The sequence below is a fragment of the Cavia porcellus genome, unplaced genomic scaffold, assembly GCF_034190915.1.
Source record: "Cavia porcellus strain 051 isolate PalLab524CR breed Dunkin Hartley unplaced genomic scaffold, mCavPor4.1 scaffold_8, whole genome shotgun sequence".
In the NCBI taxonomy this organism is placed as follows: domain Eukaryota; kingdom Metazoa; phylum Chordata; class Mammalia; order Rodentia; family Caviidae; genus Cavia; species Cavia porcellus.
Genome location: NW_026947491.1, coordinates 5,363,187 through 5,372,233, shown reverse-complemented (window position 1 = coordinate 5,372,233; position 9,047 = coordinate 5,363,187).

The window sequence follows — 9,047 nt, the reverse complement described above, 5'->3', positions numbered from 1 at the left end:
AGAATGTAAAGGTGTTGAACGCACTATCTCTTAACTAAATTATAAACACCATGAGAGTAGCATAAAACTTAGATGCTAAATATAATTATCTTAAAGAGTTTGGCAACTCAAACATATCATAGGATCAGTTCATACCCCCCATTGCTATCAGTAAAAATGAAACCAGTCATCATGCTTGCAAACAAAAAGAGCCAACCAAGTGTTTGTACCTTAATTCTTTTTCCTTTGTGCTTCTCATAAACCCACTGGAAGTACCATTTCACCTTTTCCCTCCCCAAATTTCTTTTCTTTCTATCTATACTCAGCTATTCCCCACAACTAGTGCAAATACAACATTCATTTTCTTTCTTTCTTTCTTTCTTTTTTGTTTTCTGTCTTTTTCTTTTTTATCAGTACCGGGGATCGAACTCATGACCACACACTTGCAAGGCAGGTGCTTATGCCACTGAGCTAAATTCCCAGCCCCTAACACTCATTTTCTATCTAGGAATATTTGTGCTAGAACTTAGTAAAAAGAAAGAAAATTCAACACAAAGGAAAATAAGCTACAAGTTACAAGAGAACATTGTCACAGCTCAAGTGAAGTACAACCTCTAACACAAGAAAGAGGTTCAAGCATACTGTTATGGTTTGGATAAAAAAAAATGTCCCCCAGAAAGCTCATATGTTCAGAGGATGGGTTTTTGGAAGGTGATTACATCATGGGGCACTAACTTCAAAAACAGATTTATCCAGTGATAAGTTCAAGGCTGAATGGGCTGTCAGGAGGTGGGACCTCGAAGCAGATCCCTGGGGGCTTGCCTTTGAAGAGTTACCTTTCCTCAGCCTTTCCCTGCCAGCTCCTTCCCATATGCAATTAGTTGGACATGATGTCTGCATCTGGGAACCAACCTACTATGGACAAAACTTCTGAAGCTGTGAGTCAAAATAAATCTCTCCTCCTTTAAATTGCACATATTAGGCATTTTGTTCCAGCCAAAGGAAAACCAAGTAATACACTGAGGATCTTCAAGATTCCCACCAGTTCATTTTCATTTATTTTAAAGAGACTAAAACACAATAAAACCAATTGGAACAAACTAGTGTAAGAGACACAGGCCTAAAAACATTATAAAATCAACAACAGATACCATGATGCCTTTTGATGTCTTCAAAATAGCTGCAGATAACTTTGGACATAGTAAAAAATCAAACAGAACAGAAACAATAAAAATAAGACAATGAATTCCACACTTCAAACCAAGCCAGTAGTAAATCCAAAATTGCTACCATAATGTACCTTGCTATCTTTGAAAGAGCTTCTCCTGCCATTGGATTTGACATAATCAAAGCAAACAAGAGAATAAAACCGAATCCATAAAGCAATGGAAATGATATAGGACTTCAAAACAAGACCATAGAGAATCGATGGCTACAACCCTCAGAAGGAGACTACCCTAGATGCCACACTGCGTACCACTATCTTTTGAACCCATGATCCCACCACTGGCCCTAGACCTGCAATGTTAGCGAAGCTCCAAAGCATCACAGGCATCCAATTGCATTTCACTCCACAGCTATCACAGCCTGTATTTCTCTGGATATGCCAGTCTCTTATGGAGGAAGGGGGGGGGGGTGCAGGAGGGATGAGGCGGGTATTCCATACCCCAATGTGGGCTGGTACTTCTTGTTTGCCAGCCCACATGCCTTAAGGGGTTAGGGTCTGTCTATTCCCAGTCAGGTGGGGCACCATGCATGGGGATGCTTCCCAGACTGGGTTTGCTGGCTGATATGTCCTTTGTTATCTCTACCCCCTGTCCAGGAACAGCGCTGACTCATGGGGAAAGGCTGGGGTCAGCTGCTCCAGTGCAGTGGGACTCCATGCATGGCGCTGCTTCCCACTGGATTTGCTTGCTGATTTCCCCACCAGTTCAAAACAAAACAAAACAAAAATTGAAAAAAACCAATTAGGACTTAAATTTCAGCACATGCAAACATACACATTAATAACTCTACAATATGCCGAGCACTATTCAACATCACTGATGGGGAGAATTCCTTAGCTGTAACATGGCATCCCACGATACAACAGAAACCATCAAAAGGCTCAATCTCCACACGGCTGTCACAGAGAAACCCTTTCTACTCTTATACCAAATGGGCAGAAGCCACCAATATAAAATTCTAGACAGAGTTCCCCCAACTGCTCTGTGTCCCTACTTTTGGGAGATCAACTGAAAATGCATGGTTTCTTCATGCTAGACCATGAAAATTTTTTTCATTTTACGGAACTGGCAAATACAAAGGTGTATATATATAATTTACTACATACTGCTTTTGATACATATTCATTCTTACATGGTGTCTTACGTTACAGCACATTACACAAGTTCCTCAAGGGCAAAGGCCATGCCTTCCACACTGTACCTCCTATAGCACAGTATTCAGCACATATGGTCACCGAGAACAAAATAAAATTATACACTACTACTACCATTCCCCCCCCAATTCCCTGCTAGACAAATGGCTGCTTGCCTCACTTTTCAACTTGTGATTCCTAGGCAGCTGGGATTGTATACTATATTCACTTATCTCCTTGAACAGTTGAAACTAAAGCATAACTAGTCAAGTCACAGGAACATAAATCTTGATGCAACTAAATCTAAGCCTCATCTTCTCAACCTATAGAAGCAAAAACATAATTTTGAAAGTCTTTCATTCAAAATTAAAATACTTCTGGAGACATGTCAAGAACTGAGTTAGGCCTTGATGGTACTGAACTAAAAGTCATGGTCATTACCTAGAGTTAACGGAGTCCAGTGATAATAATTTGAATTTGTCTACCATGCTTCTGTACCCAGCCAGATGTTCACTGTAGTCTATCTACCTTGGTTACTAGGTGCCAGTATTTCATGTGCTTGCAGTATGTGAAGTGATAAGAAAGGAAAGGAAGCAGGGGATGCCTGGGACTATGGACAAGACTGTCAGAAAAAGAAATGCTAAAGATGGACAGGAGAGACAGGTTGCTCCTGCCCATAAAGTGCCATGAACTACTTTTCACTTGAGAATACCATAGATTTCTAACTATTATCTGGAACTATTAATTGTTTTCATGAGCAAAATAAAGTGGAGGTATCCTCACACATCAAGAATCCAGTTTTTCTCAGTGTGTGTGTGTGTGTGTGTGTGTGTGTGTGTTTATTAGGAAACCAACTCAGGACCTTGCACTTGCCAGGCCTGTACTACTGCCACAAAGCAGCCAGTTTATCACATTGAATATTAGATGACAGTCACTTCTGACAACTCAATAAGCCAAAGAAATAAGTATCAAAGTAAAAGAAAAAAGAAATATGCAAAAAATCACTTTAGTCATTAATTTATCTGCATTTTCTACTTCTCATCTTACTCATGAGTTTACAATAACAAAATAGACAAACAGAGAGGTAGCTTAGGGGTGAGAAACAAGGGTACTTTGTTACCTTGATATAAGTAAAATAGATAATTAGCCTCTACAAAGCTAAGAATTGGTTGTAAAAGTTTATGTTCTTAGACAACAGGATTTTAGAGAAGGATGTCTATAAATTACCCTGAGGTAAAAATCTATTTCATTTACCATGTATTTAACATGTTACCATTATCTGTTTAGACAAGGATTAGTCCTGAAATGAGTAAAATCTGCTGCATGGATGAGGTACTGTTAAAGAAACAGTAGGCCACAGGGAATGATTTGCTGAAATGGTGAATTAAATACTGTTACAGGAAAAGCCTTCACTTTTGAGTCTACAAAATTCAAATCAATCAATATTAACCACTGCTTATACATAACCATTTTTTAAAAGAGATTAGACATTTCAAATTTTATTTTAAAGAGAACAAAACAGAACAAAATGAAATAGTAAAACAAATTAAAGCAAAACAATTAGATCAATACAGGACTCTAAAACAAGGTAACAGAAAAATCAACAATGGCTACCAAAATTCCTCATTATCTCTAAAATAGCTGTCCACACCTTACGACATGATAAAATCAAGTAAAACAGAACAGAATAAAACCAATCAAAGCTTAAAATGAAAGTGATATTAGTCTTCAAAACAAGATAAAGGAGATCAGAAATGGCTACCATAATATATCTTGTTAGCTTCGAAATAGCTTCCGTATCATGAGTTTTTAAATTTTCACTTAAGATTGCACAGTAGGTAGACATATACTTGGAACCTACATTCTTCAATGTCCTTACTGACTTGGAATCCCCAATCTCCAATGTATGTACTCAGTGAAAGTATTCTTGGATTTCTTATTCACACCATTATTCCTATTCTGGGGAGAAAAGCGTGCATGCACACACACACACACACACACTGCTATCCCCATAGAACTTACAATGTTATGTTATCTCCTCCTACAGTATAGCCATATTAGCACTGCTACAGTACTAGTAATCCTATTTGTCTGGTCAACTAACTCTCCAACTCTCCAGAAAATTTCCTGCTTGTACACAGCAAGAGATCTCACAGCTTTGTTAAAATTTTTATCTGTCTTAATATTCCTTTCCTCTGGCTGAAGGCTAGCATTATTGCTCCTCCAAATGTGAAGATTTCAGTTAGCACTCAGAACTCCATGTTCTCCTTTTCAAAAATTGGACACTATCTCATTTTCTTATAGAATCAAACTATGTCAAATAGTTTTTAATTTTTAAGTATGTTCAAACCTGTTGCCCATTAAACACATTCCCAACCAGTGCATTCATTCTCATTCACAGCTAAATTTGTACAACTTTTAAGCCTTTATTTCTTCCCTTCCCACTAAACTTTCAACCTGTTTCTAAATTTTACCTAAGGCTGTCAATAAGGTCACTGGTGACTGAGAGTACTGAAACACAAAGGATATTCACCTTTCATCACCACCAACACAATCTAAGGCTCCCTTCTTGCTCCTATGAGTACCCTTCTCCCAATCTTCCCATTACTTCTCCACATGCTTCTGTCTTGTAGTAGTCTACCATTCTCAGTTCAACCATTATCTAAATAAATGACTTCCAAGTCTATAGTCCACATCTGCCCACTGTTGGTGTTTCTGGCGCAGTAAAAGATCAAAGTATAACAGTAAAAAGTAACCTTTATTCCAAGGACGTGGACAGGAGTCCATAACTATAGGCAGACTGGAACCTTGGGTATGGGATATATATATATATAACCTCTGTCTGGGGGTGGTGCTTAGGGAGGGCATTGATGATGCGTTAGGAGTTGATTGGAACTTTTTTTCACATGCCCTGGAAAAGGAAGAAGGAAGTTGTAATAGGGGAAGGAGGAAGTGACCTTAAGGTAAACATCCTCAGATTCCGTCTCCCACTGCCAATCCTGTAACTTATTCTAGGCAAAACTTCATTCCTGTCTTTTTATTGTTAGGAACAGGGTGAAGTCTTTCACTCTGAAGAGTGCTGAAAGGGGGCACCATCTTTTGATTTAGAAAGGTTGATGGGATATCGTTGATGACCATGTGGAAGCTGGTACCAGATGTTTTAGCCAGGACAACTTTATCATTGGTAATGTCTGCATCCTAGATTAGAAAAACAAAGAGACAAGGTGCTATGAGGAGGCAGGCACTATCAGATTTAAGGACCCAAGAGAGGTAGAAGGAAAGGTGTCTTTGATTTAAATATGCTATTCCATCAGCGCACGGTGAGGCAGAATCTGAAAAATAAGTATGGGGTTAAGAGGAGTGAAGTTACCCATCTGAAAGGGTAAAAGTTAAAAGTGTAGGTAGGTTGGGCTTGTCTTTGGTCTAGGAGTTGAGCTGAAAAGAGTAAGAAGCATGAGAAATATAAGGCCTGATGATTGAATCATATTCAGGAAATTACGGCCCAGGGGTGGGGAGGGCTGTGGCTGTGTCACTATATAAGGAACATAAGCACATAGATCTACAGGGATCTCACGTTTAACTAAACAGCTGAAGGTAGAGAGAACATGAAGATGATTTTATGCATGATCTGGGAGTCTTTAGGAAAGACTGTCAAGATTCCTGCTGTAAAAAAATACTTAATAGAATTTAAGGGATTAGGAACCAAATTGGATAACAAAACATGAATTAGCCTGAGAGTTGTGGCTGTGAGGCCCTGGTGAGATGGAGATGGGTGAGAGATAGCAGATGAGATGATCACTCAGGATGGTTAGATTCAGGGTTGGGAGGGTACTGCTTAGCTTGAGTGATGTGGAACCAGGATGGCAGTCCAGTAACTTTGACCGCTGCTGGGGTTGCCAAGAAGACAGGCAGCGGTCGCTCCACCATGGTTGTAATCCTTGGGATGATTTCCCGTGACAGGACTTTAGTAACTATATCAGCAGTCTCCCTGATTGTGGGAAAGGTTTCTATCCATCCTGAAAAGTACAAACAAAGGTGAGAAGATATTTGAGAGTTTTGTGGCAGGGCATATGTGTAAAATATCTACTTGCCAGTCCTGGCCAGAGACGTATCTGCGAAATTGATGAATAGGAAAGGAAGCAGGTGGTATGTGTCCCTGACACATACTATATAGAGATGACATATGTAAGTTGTTGAGACCTCAAGAGTGTCTCAGTCAGTCTACATAAACACAAAGGAATTTTTAAAAAGGCATTTTTGAGCTGGGGATTTAGCTCAGCGGCATAAGCACCTGCCTTTCAAGCAGGCGGTCGTGAGTTCGATCCTTGGTACCGATAAAAATGAAAAAGACAAAAAAAAAAAAAAAAGGCATTTTTGAGATCTATGACTGTAGAGTGAGTGGTGGAGGAATGGATATGAGAGAGCATGACGTAAGGGTTTGGCACCACTGGGTGGATTGGGGTAACAGTGTTATTGATTACCCTAAAATCCTTCACTAGACGTTAAGAGTCACAGGTTTGAATAGCAGAAGAATGCAGTATTACAGGGTAAATGGGTAGGTTCAAGAAAACCATTGTCTAAAAGGTGCTTGATCATAGGTTTAAGTCCCTGTAAATATTTGGGAGCTATGGGATATTGGGGAACGCAAGGAAAAATTGAACGGTCCTTAAAACAAATTAAAATAGGCATGGCATGGGTAGTGCGGGTGGGATTGGAGGTATCCCAAACTATGGGATCGACCAGCGAAGAAGGTAGGGGAGGGGATGGCTTTGTGGTACACTATGAGGGTGGCTGGAGGACAAGAGCTGTAGAGAGGGAGAAAGTAAAGGAGAATTTAAGCTTTTGAAGACCCCTATCTAAAAGGGGTGTGGGACATGTTGGAATTGCTAGGAAGTTATGGGTAAAGAAGAGAGTCTGCAACGTGCATGGATAGGCCCTGTCTGCAAAGGCTGCATAGGTTGGCCATCAACACCCACTATAGAGACTGAGCTTAATATAATGGCCTGAAAACTCAGGAAGAACACTATACATGGCCTCTGTGTGCACAAGTACAGAGAATGTCTTACCTAAGACCTCCAGAGGGACTTGGAGCTCTAAGAAGGATACTTTAATAAGGTCATTCATTTGTCATACACGTATTTAGATTTCACAATTTTATAAGTACCTCCTGTGCTGTTATAATGTCTAATGCCATCTGATTTTTGGAGAATGGCCTGTTTTATTAATTTTACCTTTTTATTTAGGGGAGAGATCAGCTGTGGTGTCAGTTAAGGCCAGTTGAGTATAGTTAATTATGGCCCCAATATGCATCATAGAACATTTTTCTGGAAAAGGTCTCATGGATCCCAGTAAAAGGAATCTAAAAAGAATTTAGTATATGTGTTATGATGCTTTGGGGTTTGGCACCTTTTTGTCAAGAATAAACTTTAATCAAAGCATGCACACTCAAAGTATAAAACATATAATCAAAGCATGAGCAGTAGGGCTGATGGTTAAGTTTAGAAGCTGCTTTTAGGTTATAGCAATTGGAACTCATTGGTTCTTAGGTCCTTTGTGGATGGATATTACATAAATTTTTGTTTAAAAATTATCATTTGATGACCTCATATTGACTTGATTTGAATCTCTTGGCTGAAGCACAAGAAAAAGGCATATGTCTGGATCTGAAAGAAAACATTTATCATCATAAACAATCCCAATTTTATATATGAAAGCATGAATATACCATCAGATCAGCAACAATGAATAGTCATAAAAACTTCAGTTGGGATGTCTCCCATAAGGTTATGGAGATTACTGGGGCCTCTGATTAATGAACAAGAGCTGGTTAAAGTTACCAGGTGGCCACTTTTTTGTCAACTGAAGTTCTGTCCAATGTCGCCTCAGCCCAAGGGATTTTGTCTAACCAATTCTAGCATCATTTTGATCAGCTGGCAACCTAGGTGAAAGCATGTTTTTTTAAAAATCTATAACCCAAATAAACCTTGATTAAATGATCTGAAAATGTAAAAGAGAAGGGAAAAAGATTGTTGAGCTCAAATAAAAAGGAACAGTTGTTTACAGAGCAGGCAAATGGACAAACAATGTGTTCAGTATGAACAGACTGGATAAAAAGACACCTGTGATGAGCGAGGAAGGTCCTTGTGGCATGCAAATTAGTGGTGGCAAGTAAACAGTTCCAGAGGAAAAAATAGGTAGTTCACAGGCAGGGTAGCTTGTCCTGGGAGGGGCTCTCAGGAGCTAACGCACTCTGCCATCTGAGTCATGGCACCATGATGTTAGTGTTTTTGGCGCAATGAAAGAGCAAAGTATAAAAGTCCAAGGACGTGGAGAATAGGCATGTGAGAGAATAGAACGTGACCATAGGCAGTCTGGGTTCCTCTGACTGGAACATGGGAATGGGATATATATATATATAACCTCTGTCTGGGGGTGGTGCTTAGGGTGGGCATTGATGACAGGTGAGGAGCTGATTGGAGCTTTTTTCTGCATGCACTGGCAAATAAAAAAGGAAGTTGTAATAGGGGAAGGAGGAAGTGACCTCCAGGTAAACAGGTAAACCTGATTCCGCCTCCCCACCCCCCACTGCCAATGCTGTAACTTACTCTAGGGCAAAACTCTTTTACCCACATCTGAGAAAAACTGCCACACTGGCAGTATAAACACCTGCCTCTTGGAAAACTCAAAGGCACATCACATTCATTATATC